Below are 21,858 nucleotides of genomic sequence, written 5' to 3' on the forward strand. Positions count from 1 at the left end.
GCCTGTGCCCTGACCCGGAACCGAACCGACGAGCTTTGGATTCGCAGGCCGGCGCCCAGTCCACTGAGCCATGCCCGCCGGGGCCTTTGTGTGATTTTTAATTGGCCTGATTGTAATACTGTGTCTCAGGGATGGTCACCCTCACCAGTGCGAACAAGTACAAATTGGAACAAAAGTGAGATCACTCGCTGGCCGGGTTAGCGGGGAGGACGTCCCGTTGCTGGCTGTGGTGTGGTGAGGCAGGCTGCAATACAGCTCTCTGTGGGAAGAAATTGTGCAAAAGGTATCACGTTCCGTAAGACGTTCATGCCGCCTGTCCACCCCAGCAGTCGCAGTTCTGAGAAGCCACTCTTGCTTGCCATCTAGCTGCGAGGCGGGGGCGGGCCTGGCAGTGTCAGAGCAACACTGACTGCGGAAAGCGGGACAGCCTCGGTGGCCATGGGGCTTGGCCGGGTACTTCGCTTGATGAGATACACGCACGTATTTTAAGCGTTTTGTAAAGGTTTGGAACGTAGAAACTTGGAATGATGGTTTTGTTGGGCTTCTTGTATTGCAAGCCAATAGAAAAGAAACCTGGCTAATAAAACCTCCCCCAACACCCTGTGCCCACTCGCTCGTAAAGTTACCACGCAACTCCCATAATGAAGAGGCACAGAGCCGGCTGGCCTCAGAGTGGCAAAAGCCAAGCAGTTCCCAACCTCGAAGCTCTGCCACCATCCTGTGTCTGTCGCAGATCACCAGCCAAGCGTTGGGGGCGAGGGAGGGGGTGCTGCCAGGCATAGTTTACTGGGCACACGTTTATGGAGCGGCCGCTGTGCCCAGGTGGTGGCCTCCAGGCGGGGGCCTTCTACCTGGGGTTCATGTCTCTTGGGAAGGACCCTCACAAGTGGGTCAGCAAGGCGACTTCAGAGCAGTGAGTCTTGGGAGAAAGCAAAGCAGAGCAAGAAGACAGCGCGAGGGCAGCGAGGGTGAGAGGAGGCCCGATCAACGTTCAGTTCGGTCGCCAGGGCAGGCGCCTTAAAGGAGACATTTCACTGGAAAGGAGCCACCTGGAGCTCTGAGGGCAGAGCTGTCAACCAGCCACGTGGATGACGCGAGTTCCCCCACGGAAGGGCGGCCTACTTGTTAGCAGGAGGAAGGGATGCTCAGACAGCAAAGTTAACAGCTGCTGATGCCAGTGTTACAGGCGTGGGGCGTCGTACTGCCGCCCAGAGCAGGGGAGCGGGCCCGCCCCGCCCCGCTCCTCCCGGGCGGGCGGCACTGCCCTGGGAGCCGCCCAAGTCCCTGTCTGTGTCGTTGGCAGCGTTGTCAACAGGGCAGCCTGAACACCGAGCTGCACACCAGAAAGTAATATAAAATAGTATTGAATGTCAACTGTAATTGACAAATGGGGGGGCAGCCTGAAGGCCAGTCCTCTGGTGAGCACCTGGAAGTGGCAAAGTGGCTGTAGAGCCATGGAAACACGCAATGCGGTGGCCGCCTGTGAACGTGGCAGCTCGTGGCTGAACTCGGCCAGAAGCTGCAGGCGCTGCGGCCAGCACCTCGGAGGGCGGGCAGTGTTGGAAACAGCATGTGGAGTGCATCTGCCTGGCTGGCTCTCTCCCCTTTGGTCTTCAAGCTGGCAATGCACCTGCTGCTTTGCAGATTGGCCGTGCTAACAGTTCAAAGATAATTTGCTCTCCAAGTGGCTGCAATTACGTGGGCCGCAGACTCGTCGGTGCACGCAGGCCTCTTCTTGAAGTTTTGGAAAAACAGCCTCAGACCCTCCCCTCCTGTGGAAACCTGTGTGGCAAGGACAGCACTCACAGATCAACCCCCTCATGTCCTGGGATGCAGTCTCTGAGGGGTGACCTGCCTGCTACAAAAACACAAGATAGTAAATACGCAGCTGCCCTGGGGGCCTGAGGGGCTGGTTTCTCCGTTCAGTCCAATGTGGCCGAGGCTGCAGACCGCCCCACCGGGGGCTGCCCTGAGCACGTGCTCCCGGAAGCGTGGTGAGAAGCAGGGACAGCTGTGCGAGGACACGGAGCTGTTAGGGCGCGCGTGGAGTCCCTGCAGCAGGCTCTATCTGTTGCTGGACCTGGAGCGCAGAGCTGCCCCAGGCTGCAGGAGGAAGGCGGGCCTGTGTTCCTGGCGAGGCAGGAGGGCTCTTGCCGCACCATGTGCGCGGCCTCCTCGCGGCGGACACAGCCGACCCTCACCACCAGTGCTTAGGGTCTAGGCTTGTTCTTTGCATCCCTAAGTGCTCAGCTTCTTTTCCTACTAGCATGGCAGAGCCCTGCCACGCACAGTCGCCATCGAAGTCAAGAGCTGCAGAAACCACCGTGCCACCTCCCATCATGTCTCCCTCAGAGCTGGAGGCGCAGGGAGCCCCAGCCCCCAGCGGTCACACCGTGGTTCTTGAACGTCTCCCACCTCAAACAATTTGGTTCTCGACCAAGGCGTTCATGGAAAACATGTCTCTTGTTGTTGGACAAAACCTCATTTCTCGACCTGAGAACGCTTTCTTTTCTTTTTTAGAAAGATTTTATTTATTTTTTAGAGAGAGAGAGGAAGGGAGAAAGAGAGGGAGAGAAACATTGATGTGAGAGAGATGAGAGATGTGAGATATGAGTGAGAGATGTGAGAGACATCGATTGCTTGCCTCTCCCACGCCCTCAACGGGGGACCTGGCCCACAACCCGGGCGTGTGCCCTGACTGGGAATCAAACCGGCGACCTTTCAGGTCACAACAGGCCGGTGCTCAATCCACTGAGCCACACCAGCCATGGTAACCTGTCAACCCTTTCATACTGATATGTAGGAAAAAAATGATTCAGTTTTTCAAACAAAATTATTAGTCTCATCCCCTATGCCATTTCTTCTTTTTTGATACTTGTTCTCATAGTAAAGGATGCTTTTCTTAAGCTGCAGCTCCCTCTCGCCCCTCCGCCCCTTCGAAGCTGTCCGGCCCCGCCCCGTTGGCCCTGTGTTCGCCGCCCTGCGCTGCCCCGCGCGGTGCCGCTCCTGGCGCTCTAGGACGACTAGTGCAGGAGAACGGGGCTGTCGGGGCCCCCGTCCCGTCACAGACGCAGCGTGAGCCCAGCTGCCCCTGCAGGCCCAGGGGCTCCTTCCCCCAAACGCCAAGAATGCCGGCTGTGCTGGCTCACAGCGGAGGCTTCCTGGGGCCGGCCTTCAGCGAAAGGCAGCTGCCGTGCCCAGGGACAGCCCACATCTGGAGACTGGTCAGTATGGGGCTGCAAGAGACGTGGGGCCTCTCCAGAGGTCCCTGGGATTGCCTGAGGCCTCTGTGCAACCACATCTCAGTTCAGCTCCCCTTTGCCCGGTCCACCTGCCCTTGTTTACTTCCAGGCAGTGTAACCACTGTGCTGATCCCCGACCCAGAGCCGCCGCTGGGGAGCCAGTCCTGCAGGGGAAGGGCCGTGGCCTGGCTGTGCAATGCAGGCCAGCCCACAGGGCCAGGCCCACAGCGAGCTGGAGCGGGCAGGCAGGGCGGGGGTGCACAGCCGGCAGGGGGCCGGCCTCTCCTCCCAACCAGAAGGGACCAGCTGTGCACGGGGCCTTGGCGATGGCCACTGGAAGCTGCCCAAGGCAAAGTCACAAAACAGTGCCCCCTTTGCAGACAGCAGGCTGTTGTCAGACTCAGAACCCCTGGGCCGAAGGCAAGGAGGGCCCTGCGAGGCGGGGAGGCCTGCAAGTAGCAGGAAAGCTCTCCCGCCCCTCCCCCAGGGACCTCAGGCCGTCCTCTGCTGCTTCAGGGCGCTTGGAGACAAGGCCTGAGTTGGCACTGGTATCTAGGGGTGCCTGTTGTCACAGCTCCCCAGTCAGGTTACAGGAGTAAGAGTGACTCACCGTCAATGGGGGCCTGACCCAGGCCCAGATCACAGGGGGACCCCGGGTCCACAGCCCTCCTGGCCATTTCCCTGGCCCAACAGTTAATCCGAATTGATCAGGGCACAACCCGCCATGGGCCAAGTGGGAGCCATCGCAACCGCTCCTCCCAGCACCCTTCCTGCGGACAACGCCGCCCACGGCGGAGACAAACCGCAGTCTGCCGGAGCCTCGTTCTTGATAGAGCCAAACGATGGCCCCCAGCAGCGTAACCGGCCATGCACGCCCAGTCCAGGACAGGTGTGTGAGCTCGTGCACCGGGCAGACTGGAGGGAGCTGAGTGCTGGACAACGGAGCACAGTGCGCAAACCGGGGTTTTTTCCGCCATAAAGATGGTATCGGGGCAATTGGCAGCGGCTGAATAAGGTATATGATTAGGTAATAGTATTGTCTTCATGCTGATTTCCTGATTTTGCTAATTTTGCTGTAGCTATATGAAAACGTTCTTACACATGGAAGTCTACTCTCAAATGCCTCCGAAAAATGACGTGTTGAAATGTGGGTGTGCGCGGAGAGAGAGAGAAGAGACGGATAAATCAAATATACTAAAATGATAGGAACCTGAGTGACGTGTATAGCGCATCTCTTTGTATTTGTTACTGGACTAGGGGTCTGTCTGCTTTTGCAAATCAGAGCCCACTCAAATGCAAACCAGTGTTCCCAGCCAACAATGTACGGATGTGTTAAGGAAATGGCGCCCAGCCCGGAGTCCCGGGTGAGTGAGAGCTCGGAGACCCGGCTCCCCACGGCCGGCCCGCAGGGGACCAGCTCTGCGGGGGAAGTATCCTGAGTCGCGGTGACTGAGGGAGCGGGCCCTGCGCACCACTGCGCGGCTGGGGCGGGGCGGGGCGGGGCGGCCGATCCTGGGTCGGGCCCTGACGTCCGCCGCGGCGTCACCCGGGCTGGTGGGTAGGGCTGTCCCGCTTTCGTGGGCCTGGGGCTGAAACATAATTGAAGATGTTATCTTTAGCTTGACCAAACTCTGTTCCAGCGTCCACAGCCCTGAGGCCTTGTCCTTAGGGCAGCCTGATGCTGAGCAGGAATCTGATGTTCTAAGGGCTGAGTGAGCAAGGAAGGCAGTGGACTGACAGGAAGGAGGAGGGTTGTGTTAAATGGGATTTCTGCACGGTGACTGATTCTTCGTGCAAGTTTTAAGTCTGAAATTATGTTTAAAAAATTTTTTGGGGGAAAAAATGCAACGCTAGCCTGACACCATTAAGCAAATCAAATCCAAGAGGATTAAAGACATGCAAAGTGTGATGTTATCAAGCTTTTATAAGATAATGGAGGAGAACATCTTCATGACCTCAGAGTAGAAAAGAACTTTCTAAACAAGACATGAGATAAAACATGGATAAAGTTCTTATAGTAAAATTAAGAGATCCAGGGCATCGAAAGCCACTACAAGGGTTCTGAAGTCACCAACTTGCGGTCAGAGAGAGCCCTTCCTCAGCCTGGTTCTGGCCAGTGGCCAAATGAGCAGTGGGGGACACGTGTGCTGATTTGTGCCCTGAACCCCACTCAGTAGATGCTGAGCGTCCCTTCCCAGATGTGAGGGGCTGCTGCTGTGACTTGTCCCACAGAACCAGCACGTTGCCACTTGGTGTTCCCGTGACTGTGGACCGTTGCCGAGCTTCGCTTTGTTTTGGAGTGACAGACACTCTCTGCTGACGAGGCAGAGTCCTGCTCCGGGGCCCAATGGGGTGCATGTAGGGGTTTACCAGGAGCACCTCCATCTCTGTCTCCAGCACAGATACTTCCTGCACCACGGTATCGGCTGTACCTTGTGGACCAAGCAGGAGGGTGGCTTGTCCTGTAGTCTAGCCCTTTCTCAGGGCCACCCTCACAGCTGGTGGTCTTCTGTGACATCTAATAAATTGGTCATAGCAGGGTCCTCAAGTGTGGAATAATCTGCATCCCAAACCCAGAGAGGCCCACCAAGCCTTGTGTTCATTTCGATGTGGTAGGAGGTATAAACTGCAATGACCAGAACAGTTGACCCTTGAGCAACACAGGTTTGAACTGCATGGGGGTCCACTTATATGCATTTTTTTTTCAATAAATACTGTAACTGTATTTTATCCTCCTTGTGATTTATTTTATTTTTATTTTTAAACTATAGTTGACATACAGTCAACTATAAAGTATTACATTAGTTTCAGGTGTACAACCCTGTGATTAGACATGTGTACAACCTACAGAGCGACCGCTTTATGAACGCGGGACCCTCTGACAGCGCAGGCTCCCCGGGCCGCACTGCAGCCCCCGGCCGGCCCTTCCGAGTCCCTTCGCCTCCCTCACCCGTCCCCCCAGCCACGCTCCCACCTGGAAATTCTCAAAAGGCTCCGGGCAGCTATGAGTCTGACTCTGTTCTGCTTTTTTGTCTATTTTGTTTTCTAAATTCCACATATAAGCAAAATCATCTGGGGTTTTTCTTTCTCTGTCTGACTTATTTCACTCAGCACAAAACTGTTTAGGTCCATCCACATTGTTACAGAGGGCAAGATTTCATTCTTTTTATGGCTGGATCATATTTCATTGTATATATGCATCACTTCTTTTTTATCTGCTCATCTACGGATGGACACTTAGGTTGCTTCCATATCTTGGCTATTGTAAATAACGCTGCAATGAACATATAGTTGTATATGTCTTCTCAACTTAGTGTTTTGGCTTTCTTTGGACAAACACTCCGAAGTGGAGTTGCTGGGTCCTTCTTTGTCTCCTGTTAGAGCCTTTGTTTTAAAGTCTATGTTGTCTGCTGCAAATATTGGTACCCGAGGTTTTTTTGTTTTGTTTTGTTTTGTTTCCATTTTCATGACATATCTTTTCCATCTTTTTACTTTCAACCTGTGGGCCTTTCAATCTGGAGTCTCTTGTAGACAGTATACGTGAGGGTCTTGTTTTGTTATCCATTCAGTCACTGTATGTTTTTTCATTGGAACATCTAATTCATTTTCATTTAAAGCAATTGTTGATAGATTGCCATTTATTATTCATATTTTGATTTTTTTCTTCTTATTAAAGAACACCGTTAACATTTCTTGTGATACTGGTTTGGTGGTGATGAACTCCTTTAGCCTTTTTCTTATCTGGAAAGCTCTTTATCTGTCCTTCAATTCTAAGTGACAGCCTTGCTGGGTAGAGTAATCTAGATTGTAGGTCCCTGCTTTTCATCACTTTGAATATTTCTTGCCAATCCCTTCTGGCCTGCAAAGTTTCTTTTGAGAAATCAGTTGACAGTCTTATAGGAACTCCCTTGCAGGAAATTTCTTTTCTTTTGGTGCCTTTAAGATTCTTTTTTTTTTTCTTTTTCTTTTTTAAGCAAACGTATCCTCAAGATTTTATTGTCACATAATTAAAAAAAAAAAAAAAGAAACTTAGAACTAGATCACTTGGGTCTTTCTCTTCCTACCTCCTCCGAGTTCAAAAGGCTCACGTCTCTTAATAGCCAGCATTCGCTCAGATCTGTGGTTGGGCTCAGCACATTCAAGCCTCAGCACTATCCTCTTTGTATTGTAGTTATAGCCTTTGTGCAGAGAATTGGCTTAGTCTGCCCTCCATAGCCACTCTGCTTCCTGTCGTAACGCTGCTTTCCCTGCACAGAGAATCCTTGCCCTTCCTGTACTGTGTTTCTTTGTTGGGTGGATGCTGACCACACTTCTTACAAAAAGTTCGGTGGGTTTTAGGGACGTTCACCATATTTGCGACAGCACCTTAAGATTCTTTCTTTGTCTTCAATCTTTTGCATTTTAATTATGATGTGTCTTGAAATGGGTCTCTTTGGGTTCATCTTGTTAAAGGCTCTGCCTTTCCTGGACTTGTGTGTCTATTTCCTTCACCAGGTTATGGAAGTTTTCTGTCATTGTTTTTTTTCCAAATAGGTTTTCAATTTTATGCTCTGTGTCTCTTCTCCTTCAGGCACCTCTATGATGCAGACGTTGGTGTGCTTGAAGTGGTCCCAGAGGCTCCTATAGATCCTCATTTTGGGGGATTATTTTTTTAAAATTGATTTGAGAGAGAGAGAGGAAGAGGGGAAGAGAGAGAGAGAACATCAATTTGTTGTTCCACTTATTTATGCATTCACTGGTTGACCCTTGTATGTGTTCTGACCAGGGATCAAACCTGCAACCTTGGTGTATTGGGGCAATGCTCAGACCAACTGGGCTGCCTGGCTAGGACCTGGATTCTTTTTTATCTTTGCTGTTCTGATTGGGTGTTTTCTGCTTCCTTATATTCCATATCACTGATTTGATTCTTCGCTTCATCTACTGTACTGTTGATTCACTGTAATTTATTCTTCCCTTCAGCTAGTGTATCCCTCATTTCTGACTGTTCCTTTTCTATGGTTTCCATGTCCTTTTTAATGCTGTAAAACTCTCTGCTGTGTTTCTTGAGCATCCTTATAACCACTGTTTTGAACGCTGTATATGGTAGTTTGCTTGTTTCCGTTTCATTTAGTTCTTTTTCTGAAGATTACTTCTGTTCTTTCATTTGGGCCATGTTTCTCTGTCTCCTCATTTTGGCAGCCTCCCTGTGTTTGTGTCTATGTATTAGGTAGAACTTCTGCTCCTCCCGGACTTGATAGAGTGGTCTTTTGTGGTAGGTCTCCTGTAGGGCCCAGTGGCACAGCCCCCCCGTCCCCGGAGGTAGGCGCTCCAGGTGCACCCTCTGTGTGGGCTGTTGTATCACAGCCTTAGTTGCTGTTGTATCACAGCCTTAGTTGCTGTTGACGCATCACGAGGACGGATGGACCCCGAGGCCAATCGGCTGCGAGGGCCGGTTGTGACTGCGGCAGAGGAGCTGCCGGGCAGGGCCCACCCCATGGAGCAGGACCTGCGTCAGGCGTCATTGGTGCCTGCTGAGCCCGCTCCCTGAGAGCGTCGCTCATGGAGGTGTCCGGGCCGTAATCCTGCACGGTCCGAAGCTGTCTGCTGGGTGCGCTGGCTCTGGGACCTCCCTGGAGGTGCAAGGTCAGTCACCACCTGTGCCCTGCCTGGGGCCATCTAGCATGAGCTACAGAGCAGTCTGCAGACGGCTACTGCCTGTGCTGGGCTTAAAGATGCCCAGGAGAGGCCAAGCTGCGAACCAAGGCCGGCTGCTGCCGGTGCTGGGCCTGAGGCCAAGTACCAAGTGGTATGGGGGACACAGGGGCCAGAAGCTGCTTGTTTGAGAGATTTTAGGAAAGTCTGAAGCATAAGCCAAGAGAGGCCATTTGCATGGAAAAGGCAGTGGAAATTTCGGTGGCCCTGAGTTGGGGGGAACAACGGTAGCCAGGTTGGTGGAGACCCAGAGGTGGTGTCCGCCTGCCGGCTCTGCGGGAGGAGGGCTCCGCAAAGGAACCATGGCCTCTGCCAGCATCTTGTATGGCAGGAAGCCGCTTGTCCGTCCCTTACCCTGGAACCAGACAATTCAGCTCCTCCCCTTGCATCCCTAGCACCTTTCGAGCTGCTGCCTTAGTGCCGGAGCTCTGAGCAAGTGAGTCTGAGAAAGGCCATGCTCGAGCCCTTTAAGAGGAGCACCTGAGACTCCAGCAAACACCCATCTCTCCGCCACAATCCCTGCTGGTCTTCACAGCCAGAAGTTGTGAGGACTTCTCTTCCCACCACTAGAACCCTGGACTGGGGGTTCTGATGGGGTTTGGGACCTCTGTACCAGAGACATCCCTTCCAAATTTTAACTGCCACGCGTGGGTGTGGAACCAGCCTGTTCCACATCTCCTCCCCATCTCCTCCCCATCTACCAGTTCTGATGTGGTGTAGGACCTCTGTTAAGCAAGATTCCAGGGATCCTGAGCGAAGGTGGTTCCTCAATTCAGCTGTAAGTGCGATGTGTTTGTCAGATGCCCTGAGCGCTGCATTTACCTCTGCCTCCATCTTGACAGGTAGTCTTAAGATTTTCTTAATGACATCTTCTTTTCTCTAAATTACTTTATTGTAAGAATATAGTATATAATACCTGTGACAAAATATGTGTAAATCAACTGATTATATTATCAGTCAGGCTTCTGCTAAACAGTAGGCTATTATTAGTAGTTACATTTGGGGGGAATCAAAAGTTATACATGGATTTTTTAAAATTGTGTAGCAGGTTGGCCCCCTTAACCACTGAGTTGTTCGAGGGTCAACTGCATTTACTTCTGAGGGGATGTCTAACATGCCACTGACCAGTGGCCTCACTAGGGGAACAAGCCCCTGACCCTGTGGAGGTGTGTGTGTTACCAAGTCCTCTGATGAGCTTGGCACTTCCTGCTCATCATGTTAGTGCACGTGACATCGTCAGGGCAGCGGACCATTGTGCTGCTGGGGGCTGTCCAGACAGTCGAGTTTCCTCCAGACTATATTTGACAGGGTGGAACAAGGAGTCCTGGGGCAACACTAAATTTGTAATGGTGCCCATCCCATGTGAAAACAAACTGCTTTAACCCTCTTTTCAGATAGAATCATAAAGAACATAGTCCATGGCTGCACATATTTTTAAGCCTGTGTTACCTGCTCAAATAACATATTCTATAGCAGGAGGAGCAGGAGCAGGAGGAGAAGCAGGAGGGGGAGCAGGAGGAGGAGGGGGAGCAGGAGCAGGAGCAGGAACAGGGGGAGGAGCAGGAGAGGGAGCAGGAGGGGGAGCAGGACAGGGAGCAGGGGGAGGAGCAGGGGGAGGAGCAGGAGCAGGAGCAGGAGGGGGAGCAGGAGCAAGAACAGGAGGGGGAGCAGGAGCAGAGGGAGCAGCAGGGGGAGGAGCAGGAGGGGGAGCAGGAGGAGGAGCAGGGGGGGGAGCAGGAGGGGGAGCAGGAGCAAGAGCAGGAGGGGGAGCAGGAGGAGGAGCAGGAGCAGGGGGAGCAGGAGCCAATAGCGACAGAGGAGGAGCAGAAGGAGGAGAAGCAGAAGGAAAAGGAGCAGGAGCAGGTCAACAGAAGCAAGTCCCTATGGTGGGCATCCGTGTCTACTGTTGTCACCCAGTACAGCTTAGCGGTTAGCCAAGAAAAGATATATTGTCACAGTTAAGACCCTGAGCTATGGCATTCACTGGTTCTTGACTCATTCTCAGGGCGCCAGGGACGCACTCAGCACTGAGGACATTCGGATCTGAATGCAACAGACTTAGCCCCAGCTCTTGGGAGTAGCCAGGGAGTGGCAGTCCCTCGGCCCTGGCTTCCAGGCCCTGTGACCTTGGGCACAAACTTTCTACCTCTGAGCCTCAGCTACTCTCTCTGCAAAGCAGGATCTCTGGGGGGTGCCCAGGAGGAAGCGTAACCTGACTCAACAGCACAGCACCACTGAGCCCAAGAACTTCCTTGTTGGTGATGTCTTCAAGTGACCCCGATGGACCCACACTCTGGAACTGTCTGGGCTTTCTTGTGCCTTCTGTCCCACTTGCTTCCAGCACACAGGAAGTTCCATCCACAAGACCTCCGAGGGGGAGGGAGGCACTTCAGCTGCCCCTGGAGACGACGTAACACTCGAGGCAGCATAGCACGTGGCTGTTCCACAATCAGAAAAACTCAGTTTGATGAGGAGTTCGGGTGCTAAAAGTCTGTCCCCTGCCTCATAAAGTTTCCCTTCAGCGGGCCACTATGGGTGTTAGGAGCTGCTAATCATTTAGATCTATGATGCACCACAGGCTCATCCCTAGTTCATAAATTATCTAGAATTCATCTATAAAGAAAAAAATTTCCCGACATCTACTATTTAATTACCCTCCAATACAGTGTGAACAAGCAAAGCTGGATAAATGCTGTATTGTATGTATATATATTTTAAATACACTTGTGTGCATATGTATGTATATATTTTAAATTTGTTTATTATGATGTTTTCACATCTTAAAAGCCCTTTCTGGCTGAGCGCAGACCTTCCCTCCTAGGGCTGGCCCATTCTGAGAGACAGCAAGTTGAGCTGAGCGTGGGCCTTTAATTCCACAGACGAACCAATCCAGCACCAGATGGCCCCCACCTGCCGTGCACACGGGAGAAGGCAGGATCCCTCTGATGTGATCACCTCACAGCAAGCGCCAGGAGCTAGAGATCACCCCTATAGTTAGAGCCCCCCGGAATTATTAAATCAGCCGACCCTGAGCTGGGACCCTGCCCTGCCTTGCACCTCCTGCGGAAACTCCACTAGAGGCCTCCGGCCCGGACTTTCCCTCTTACCCTGTCCTCTGCCGCCTGACCGCCCTGGTGCTTTCCCGTGTGGCCCTGTGTCTCCAGGACCTGTCAGTACAATAAACTTTGTTTCCCTGAGCTTCTCCTATGTCTCCTCTGGTGCCCACACATGACTGATCACCTCATAAAAGAATACAAAACAAATACTGATTTCTTTAGCTTTATTTTTCAATTGTCAAAAGGATGAGTTAGTCCTTTAGCAACCTTCAAAGGTATACAGTGAGGTTCATAACTATCATTACAAATTCAGGAAAGTTTAAGTAGACATATATTTGATGTCTCAATAAAGTACAGCCATTATTCTTTATTGATGCAAAAATTGTCCCATCTATTCTGTTTTTAATAATGATGAGGTGATAAAGCATATAGGCTTTAAGCCCAGGACAAGTAAGAAAATCTAGCCAGCCCGGCTGGTGTGCCTTCGTGGACTGAGCGCCAGCCTGGGAAACAAAAGGTTGCCAGTTCAATTCCCAGTCAGGGCACAGGCCTGGGTTGTAGGCCAGGTCCCCAGTTGGGGGCATGTGAGAGGCAACTGCTCATTGTATCTCTCACACATTGATGTTTCTCTCTCTCTCTTTCTCCCTCCCTTCTCCTCTCTCTAAAAGTAAATTTAAAAATAAAAATAAAAGTAAATTTAAAAATAAAACAAGAAAAGAAAATCTAGCCAGAATTTGATTATGTTGTCTTGTTTTCTATTTATGAAAAGCAGATATCGACTTTATTTTAATGGTGGTGATAAAAAGCTTATTTTAAAGATTTAAAGGAAAATATTAATAATCCTCAATATTTACTAAAAAACCAAATCCAGCAACATTAAAAAGGATTATGCACCATGACCAAGTGGGAATTACAGTATGAATGCAAGGTTGGTTTAACATTAAAAAATCTATTGATATGCCCTGGCCAGCGTGGCTCAATTGGTTGGAGTGTTGTCCTGCATACCAAAAAAAAAAAAAAAAAAAAAAAAAAAAAGCTGGGGATGCTAAAATCCTCAACAACATATTGGCAAACCAAATACAGCAATACATTTAAAAGATCATACACCATGATTAAGTGGGTTTTACTCCAGGAATGCAAGGTTGGGGCAACATTTGCAAATCAATAAATGTGATTCACCACATAAACAAAATGAAGGATAAAAACCACATGATCATATTAATAGATGCAAAAAAAGCATTTGATAAAATCCAGCATCCATGATTAAAACTCTCGCAAAGTGGGAATAGAGGGAGCATACCTAAACATAATAAAGGTCATATACGAAAAACCCACTATCAACATCATACTTAACGGGCAAAACAACAAGCATTCTCCTTAAGATTAGGAAAAAGACAGGGATGTCTGCTTTCATCTCTCTTATTCAACATAGTCCTGGAAGTCCTAGCCAGAGCAAACAGAGAAGAAGAAGAAATAAAAGGCATCCAAATTGGAAAGGAAGAAGTAAAACTCATTATTTGCAGATGACATAATACTGTACATAGAGAACCCTACAGATTCCACCAAGAAACTGCTAGAACTAATATATTAATTCAGCAAAGTAGCAAGATACAAAATTAATATCCAGAAATCAGTTGCATTTTTATATGCCAATAATGAACTATCAGAAAGGGAAATTAAGAAAAGAATCCCATTCACAATTGCCACACACACACACACACAAAATCTAGGAATAAATCTAACCAAGGATGTAAAAGACCTGTACTCAGAAAAATAAGACACTGAAGAAAGAATCTGAAGAAGTATGGAGAAGATACAAGTAAGTGGAAGCACATACCATGTTCATGGATAGGAAGAATGAACATCATTAAAATGTCCATGCTGATCAAAGCACTCTATACATTCAATGCAATTCCCATCAAGATTCAAATGATGTATTTCACAGAACTAGAACAAATATTTCAAAAATTTATATGGAATCACAAAAGGCCCACATAGCAACAGCAATCCTGAGAAAGAAGAACAACGTTGGCGGAAATACACTACTTAATATCAAACAATACCATAAGGCCATAGTAATAAATAACATGGTACTGGTATAATAACAGACACATAGATCAATGGAACAGATAAAAGAGCCCAGAAATAAACCCACACCTTTATAGTCAATTAATATCCGAGAGAGGAAGCAAACATATACAATGGGCTAAAGAAGTGTATTCAATAAATGGTGCTTAGAAAATTGGACAGATACGTGCAGAAAAATGAAACTAGATCACCTTCTTACATCACACACAAGAATAAATTCAAAATGGATTAAAGGCTTAAATGTTAGACCCTAAACCATAAAAATCCTAGAAGAAAACATAGGCAGTAAAATCTCGGACATTGCTTGTAGCAATATTTTATCTGATGTGCCCCCTCAGGCAAGGGAAACCAAAGCAAAAATAAGCAAATGGGACTACATTAAACCAAAAAGTTTTTGCACAGCAAAGGAAATCATCAACAAAATAAGTAGACAATCCAAGGATTTGAAGAACATATTCGCTAAATACATCTGATAAGGGGTTAATATCCAAAATTTATAGAGAACTTATAGAATTCAACACTAAAAAAATAAACAATCCAATTAAAAAATGGGCAAAGGACCTGAATAGACTCTTCTCCAAAGAGGACATACAAATTGCCAATAAACATATGAAAAGATGCTCAACATCACTGATCATCAGAGAGATGCAAATTAAAACCACAATGAGAGACCACCTCACACCTGCCAGGATGGCTGTCACTAATAAATCGACAAACACCAAGTGCGAGGATGAGGAGAAAGGGGAGCCCTCGTGCACTGCTGATGGGAAGGCCGGCTGGTGCAGCCACCGTGGGAAGCAGTGTGGAGATACCTCAAAAAATTAAAAATGGAACTGCCTTTTGACCCAGCGACCCCACTTCTGGGAATATATCCAAAGGAACCCAAAACACTAATTCGAAAGAACATAAGCACCCCTAAGTTCACTGCAACATTATTTACATTTGCCAAGGTACGGAAGCAGCCCAAGTGTCTACCAGTGGATGAGTGGATAAAACAACTATGGGACATTTACACAATGGGACACTACTCAGCTGTAAAAAGGGAGAAAATTTTATCCTTTGCAACAGTGTGGATGGACCTGGAGAACATTATGTTAAGTAAAACAAGCCAGTCAGAGAAAGACAAATACCATGTGATTTCACTTAAATGTGGAATCTAATGAACACACTGAACTAACAAACAAAATAGACAGACTCCTAGATGGAGAGCAGGAGGACACCTATGGGGCGATTACGAGGTGGAGGGATCAAGCAAAAAGGAGAAAGGACTCACGGACATGGACAACATGGTGGTGATCGTGGTGGGGAGGAGGGTATAAGGGAGATAAATGGTAATGGAAATAAATACAATAAAAAGAAAAAAGAAAGGTGGGAGGTTTGATTCCCGGTCAGGGAACATACTTGGGCTGCAAGTTTGATCCCCAGTCAGGATGTGCATGGGAGGCAACCAATTGATGTTTATCTCATAGCGATGTTTCTGTCTCTTTTTCTCTCTCTCCCTCTTCCTTTCTCTCCAAAGTCAACAAGCAGCCCTGACCAGTGCGGCTCAGTTGGTCAGGCGTCATTCCGCAAAGCAAAATGTTGCCACCAATTTGATTCTTTTCAGGGCACATACCCGGGTTTCGGGTTTGATCCCAATCAGGACACATGCAGGAGGCAAGCAATTGCTGTTTCTCTCTCACAATGATGTTTCTCCCCCTCTTTCTCCCACCCTTTCCCTTTCTCTAAAAATAAATAAATAAAAATCTTTTAAAAATAAAAACAATAAATATATTAAAAAGAAAAGATCCATGATGTAATACACCATTATAGTAGAATAAAAGGAAAAGCATATGATCATATCAATAGATGTGCAAAAAGCATTTTAAAAATCCAACACCCTTTCATGATAAAAACAGTTAATCAACTAGGATGAGAAGGGACCTTTCTCAACCTGATATAAGTCATCTAGAAAACCTGAACTAACAACGTGCTTAATGGTGAAGAGCTGAATGCCATGTCCCTAGGATCAGGAATAAGACAAGGGCTTTTGCCACTTCGGAAGGCTCTAGCTAGGGCGATTAGACAAAAAATGAAAAGAATACAAAGGAAAAAGTAAAACTACCTCTATTTGCAGATGATATGATCTATATAGAAGATACTAAGAAATCTGTTAAAAATGAATAGAACTGATAAACAAGTTCAGTACATTTGAAGGATGCAAAATCAGCTCACAAAAAATGTGTTGTATTTTTATATACATCTGAGAATAAAATTGAGAAAAACCTTCCATTTACAATAGTATCAAAAAGTATAAAATGTTTAAGAATAAACATAACAAAAAATGCAAAACTTATACTCTGAAAACTAAAAACCATTGTTATGACATAAATGAAAGATGAGCTGATAAGTGGAAAGGCACCTCAGGTGCTTGGATCAGAATATTTAATATTGTTGAGATAGCAATGCTCCCCAAATTAATACACAATCTAACACAATCCCTATCAAAATCCTAGCTGGTTCTTTGTAGAAATTAATAAGATGATCTTAAAATTTATATGGAGATTCAAGAAGTTCAGAATAATCCAAACAATCTTGAACATGAAAAACAAACTTGGGGTACTCACAATTAACGGTTTCAAAACTTGCTAAAAAGCTATACTTAAAATCTAATAAAAGAAATCCAAGAACTAAATAAGCAGAGAGACATTCCATGTTCATGGATAGGAAGTATCCATTATCATCAAGGTGTAAGTTCTTCTTGACTTGATCTATAAATTCAATGCAATTCCAGTTAAAAAAAAAAAAATCCCTGCAAATTATTTTGTGGACATAAACAAACCGATTCTAAGATTTATATGGACAGAGAAGATGGCAGTGGAGTAGGAGGAAGCCACTGACTAGCTGAAGAGGAGTGTTATAACCAAGGATTTACTGAAGAAGCCGTATTGAGACTGGCAGGAAAGGCAGAGATGCAAAAAGGGCTGGCCCCGTTGCCATGAACTGTGGCTGAGGTTCTGGAGGGATGAGTCAGCTGTGGGGGGTTCCCCATGAAAGGCATGGGGCCTAACCCCAATCCAGGCTTCTGACCCAGAGCACCTTAGCCAGGAAGAGGTGCCTACTTAACACCTGGCTGTGAAGAGTAGTGGGGTCTCTGTCCCCAGGGGAGAGAGAGTAGTCTGCTAGAGACACAGGTGCCCTCTTAAAGGGCCAATGCACAAAAATCTCACTTGCAGCCAATCATCCAGGGCTCTGGGGGAGGGAGGGCAGATGGCACTAGAGCTGTCTGAGGACAGTCTGTGGTGTGAGGCTCTCGGGAAAGGCCTGAAAGGACAGCCGCCAGGACCCAAGTGCTGAGTCATTGTTCCGTACTGCACAGGTCACCTTTCTCTCTTTTTTAAAAAATATTTTATTTATTTAATTTTTAGAGAGAGGAGAAGGGAGGGAGAAGAGGAAAGAAACATCAACGTGTGGTTGCCTCTCACGTGTTGGGGACCACTTTGTGTGGTATCGGGAATTGTAGCCCCGCGTGAGCCAGGCCTTGAGAAAGGGCCTGTGAGTCTCGACCAGAAAACTGGGAATGCTGGAGGCAGGCGTGATCCGATGCTAACTCCGAGGGTTCCCATGGGAAATCTGGCCTAAAAAAATGCATTGTATCCACCGAACCTTTTTCTGCTTTGTACTGCCCTTATAAGGAAAAACCAGATGTTTAAGCTCCAAACAGAAAGAGTGAATTCCCTAATTCAGGAGCCACACTTTAACGACCATCTGATGTCAGCATGTCTTACAGACTCTGACCTGAGGCAAATCTCTGTGCTCCTTCAATTGTTATCTATGATCTCTGTTTTCTGTAAATATAGCCTGTAGGCATTGGTAGATGAGCTCTGCATGCACGCTGTATACTCCTGGGCATATCATTCTCAGCAAAAGCCACTTCAGAGAAGGGCTGGGGCTCCACCTCCATCCCTTCACCCCTAGAGGGAATCGCCACCCCTTTCCTTGACAGACAATTGGTGTCTGGAATGACTTGTTATTTCATTCACAGCAAATCGGGGACTCTGAGGGACAGAGTCCCTCACACTCGCACGCCCCCTATTGAGGGCCTGGCCCGCAACCCAGGCCTGTGCCCTGACTGGGAATTGAACTGGTAACCCTTTGGTTTGCAGGCCAGTGCTCAATCCACTGAGCCACACCAGCCAGGGCCCTTTTTTTTTTTATCCTCACCCGAGGACATTTTGTCATTGCTTTTAGAGAGAGATGAGGGGAGAGAGGAAGGAAGAGAGAGAAATATCAATGTGAGAAAGAAACATCGATCGGCTACCTCCTCTATGCACCTGTACCAGAGATCAAACCTGTCATCTAGTTATGTGCCCTGACCAGGAATCAAACCCACAACCTTTTGGTTACGGGACAACACTCCAACCAACCGCACCACCTGGCCAGGATAGACACCAACCGTCTTGGGTGGAGTGCTCCCCTCTGCGTGGCATCAGCCTGAGATAGGGCAATAGCTAGGCCCTCTGGGCTCCCTGTCCACCCACACTGGGGACCTCACACCTTGCTAAGGAGTCCACTGCATAGGCCAGGGTATGGGGGTCCGGGGAGACTCAGGGGCTGCCTGTGACTGGGGTGTGTGGCTCTGGGGCCAGGGCCATTTCCCCATCTCCCTGTGAACCTGACTGGTGCTTCCCCATATGGGAGGACCACGAGACCCCCCCTCCAGGCTTCAGGCAGACCCGCCCTCGTGGTTCTGCCCTGCGGTAGTCGGGGCAGAATCAGGACAGACTGAGCAGTGTATCTCTGGGGCAGGAGCCCCAGCCCCCACCTTCCCCAAAGTCTGACACGCACCCCCCTCCTCCGACTCGCAGGAGACCCACTGGCTCCACTCCTGACTCCTGGGAGCCATGACCTGCTCAGCTGCAGCTCCTCCTGGCAGAATCTGGGGCAGACTGAGCTGCGTGGCTCTAGAACAGGGATCATCTTTTCCCCTCGCACACCTGACTGGAGCAGAGCCCTCCCTTCATAGGCCAGACCTTGGTCTGTTTGCATCTGATAAAGTCTGCTGGCCTTCCCCTGATGACTCCCTGAGACACACCCCCAACACAAAGGTGTGTGAACGCCCAGCGGGTATCAGCCAGACTTGGTGCACCTGACGATGTTTGTGGAGTGGCCTCAGACCCTGCACTGACACCAAGTTTGAAGCTGTAAACCTGGCGAAAACCACTCGTCCCTACCTGGTGACTCACTGAGAACCTACCTCATGCAACCTGAGTACAGCCAGAGGCTCATTTAGTGAGTGACTGAGTCTAACAGGCAGCTTGTAGGTGGAAGCAGGCAGAGGCTCAAGTTGGAGTGCTTTGTGACTTTTGCTGACCTGTCCCCGGGTCCAATGCTGTCAAAAGCCAGCCTTGGTGTGCAGTTTGGTCCTTTCTGTGCACACCCAGGCCAAGCAGAGGCAGCCACAAACTGTGGATCACTTGTAGCTCCAACAGGTTGCCAAGGGCCAGTCACAGGCAGCATCTTACATTGGCTTGCACCAGAGTCCCTCTCAGGATGCCCCAGACGAACACACCCAGTAGGCAACTTGAGACATCACACCAAGGCCCGGTAAGCATCACAAGTGGCATAGCCAAAGGGAGATCTTAGCAGGAACCAAACGCTGCTGAAGCAAATTCTGCTTCATGCGGTCAGTGCCTGCCCAGCAGCTCGCACACCATGGCTGGGGCTGTGCCTCACAGTCAACCAGCCTGAGGGTATTGACTCAATCCCAGGTAGAAACAGGTCAATAGCAATAAAGACTCAATTGCAACAGGAGGGCCCACAGAACCCACACAAGGGACATTCCTGGAAAACCAGCTGAGGTGACCAAGGAGACTGCGCCCCTGGACCTCACAGAACACCTAATACATGAGTCCACCCCACAAAGACTGGAAACCATAGCAGATCTACCTAATACATAGAAACAAACACAAAAAAGGCAGCCACAATTGGGGAGACAAATAAATGGGCCCTAAATGAAAGAACTGAAGAAATCTCCAGAAAAAGAGCTAAATGAAATGGAGGCAAACAATTTATCAGGTATAGGGTTCAAAGTAATGGCTGTAAGAATGTTCAACAGCATGAAAATGAATGTAGAAACCATAAAAAACAACCACTCAGAAACGAATAATGCAGTATCTGAAATAAATAATACATGGGAAGGAATGAACAGTAGGTTAGATGAAGCATAGAATTAAATCAGTGATTTGGAAGACAAGGTAGGAAAAAAACACCCAATTGGAGCAGAAGAAAGAATTTTTTACAATGAAGATAGTTTAAGGAATATTTGGGACAACATGAAGCATAACAACATCCACATCATAGGGGTACCAGGAGAAGAGAGAGAGCAAGGGATTGAGAACCTATTTGAAGAAATAATGACTGAAAACTTCCCTGACCTGGTGAAGGAAAAAGACAACCAGTCCAGAAAGCGTAGAGTCCCAGGCAAGATGGACCCAAAGAAGCCCACATCAAGACACATTATAACTAAAGTGGCAAAGATTAAAGACAAAGAGAAAATCTTAAAAGCCACAAGAGAAAGGCTGTTAGTTACCTACAAAGAAGCTCCTATAAGACTGTCAGCTGATTTTTTCCAACAGAAACATTCCATGCCAGAAGGGACTGGCATGAAATATTCCAAATGATGAAAAAGCAAAGACCTACAACTAAGACTACTTTACCCAGCTAGGATGTCATTCAAAATTTAAGGAGAAATAAAGAGCTTCCCAAACAAGAAAAAGCTAAAGGAGTCTGTTACCACCAAATCAGTATTAAAAGAAATGACAAAGGGCCTAGTTTAAGAAGAGAAAGGAAAAAAAGAGGAACATAGTTAAAAGAATAAAATGGCAAAAAATATGTATCTATCAATAATCACTTTAAATGTAAATGGCCTAACTTCTCCAAACAAAATACATGGGATAGCTGAACAGAGAAGAAAACAAGACCCATATGTATGCTGGCTATGAGAGACCCACCTCAGGATGCGCTACGCACAGACTAAAAGTAAAGGGATGGAAAAAGATATTTCATGCAAATGGACAGGAAAATAAAGCTGGGGTACCAATACTTATATCTGAAAAAACAGACTTTAAACCATAGGCTCTAGTAAGAGACAAAGAAGGATGCTACATAATAACAAAGTAATATCCAACAAGAGGATATAACCCTTATATAACACTTACACACCTAAAATAGGAGCACCTAAATATGTAAAGCAAATCTTGACGGACAGAAAGGAGAGACTGACAGTAACATAGCCATAGTTGGGGATTTTAAACCCACTGACATCAAGGATAGCCCTTCCAGACAAAATTAGCAAGGAGACAGAGATCTTAAATGAAAGACTACATCAAATGGATCTAACTGATATCTGCAGAGCATTTCACCCCAAAGCAGCAGAATATGCATTCTTTTCAAGTGCACATGGAACATTTTCTAGGATAGACCGCATGTTAGGACACAAAATCAAGTCTCAATAAATTTAAGGAGGTTGAAACCATGTCCACCATCTTTTCTGACCATAATGTATAAAATTAGAAATCAATACCAAGAAAAAAACCCCTGAAAAACACAGAGAGTCATGGAGGCTAACTAACATGTTACTAAACAATGAATGGGTAAACAATGAGATCAAGGAAGAAATCAAAAGATATCTTGGAACAAATGAAAATGAAAACATAACAACCCAAAATCTATGGGACACAGAGAAGGCAGTCATTAAGAAGGAAATTCATAGATAGCATTGCATGCTTACCTCAAGAAAC

At 47.7% G+C, this 21,858-nt stretch overlaps 1 pseudogene; it reads right to left on the reverse strand.

Annotated features, from left to right (window-relative positions):
* Window positions 1-7,277: 7,277 nt before the first annotated feature.
* LOC129064966 (60S ribosomal protein L36a-like) lies at window positions 7,278-7,636 on the reverse strand (annotated as a pseudogene).
* Between the last annotated feature and the right edge of the window lie 14,222 nt (window positions 7,637-21,858).

The sequence above is a fragment of the Pteronotus mesoamericanus genome, unplaced genomic scaffold (assembly GCF_021234165.1).
Source record: "Pteronotus mesoamericanus isolate MK-2021 breed Mesoamerican mustached bat unplaced genomic scaffold, CSHL_Meso_final contig_171, whole genome shotgun sequence".
In the NCBI taxonomy this organism is placed as follows: domain Eukaryota; kingdom Metazoa; phylum Chordata; class Mammalia; order Chiroptera; family Mormoopidae; genus Pteronotus; species Pteronotus mesoamericanus.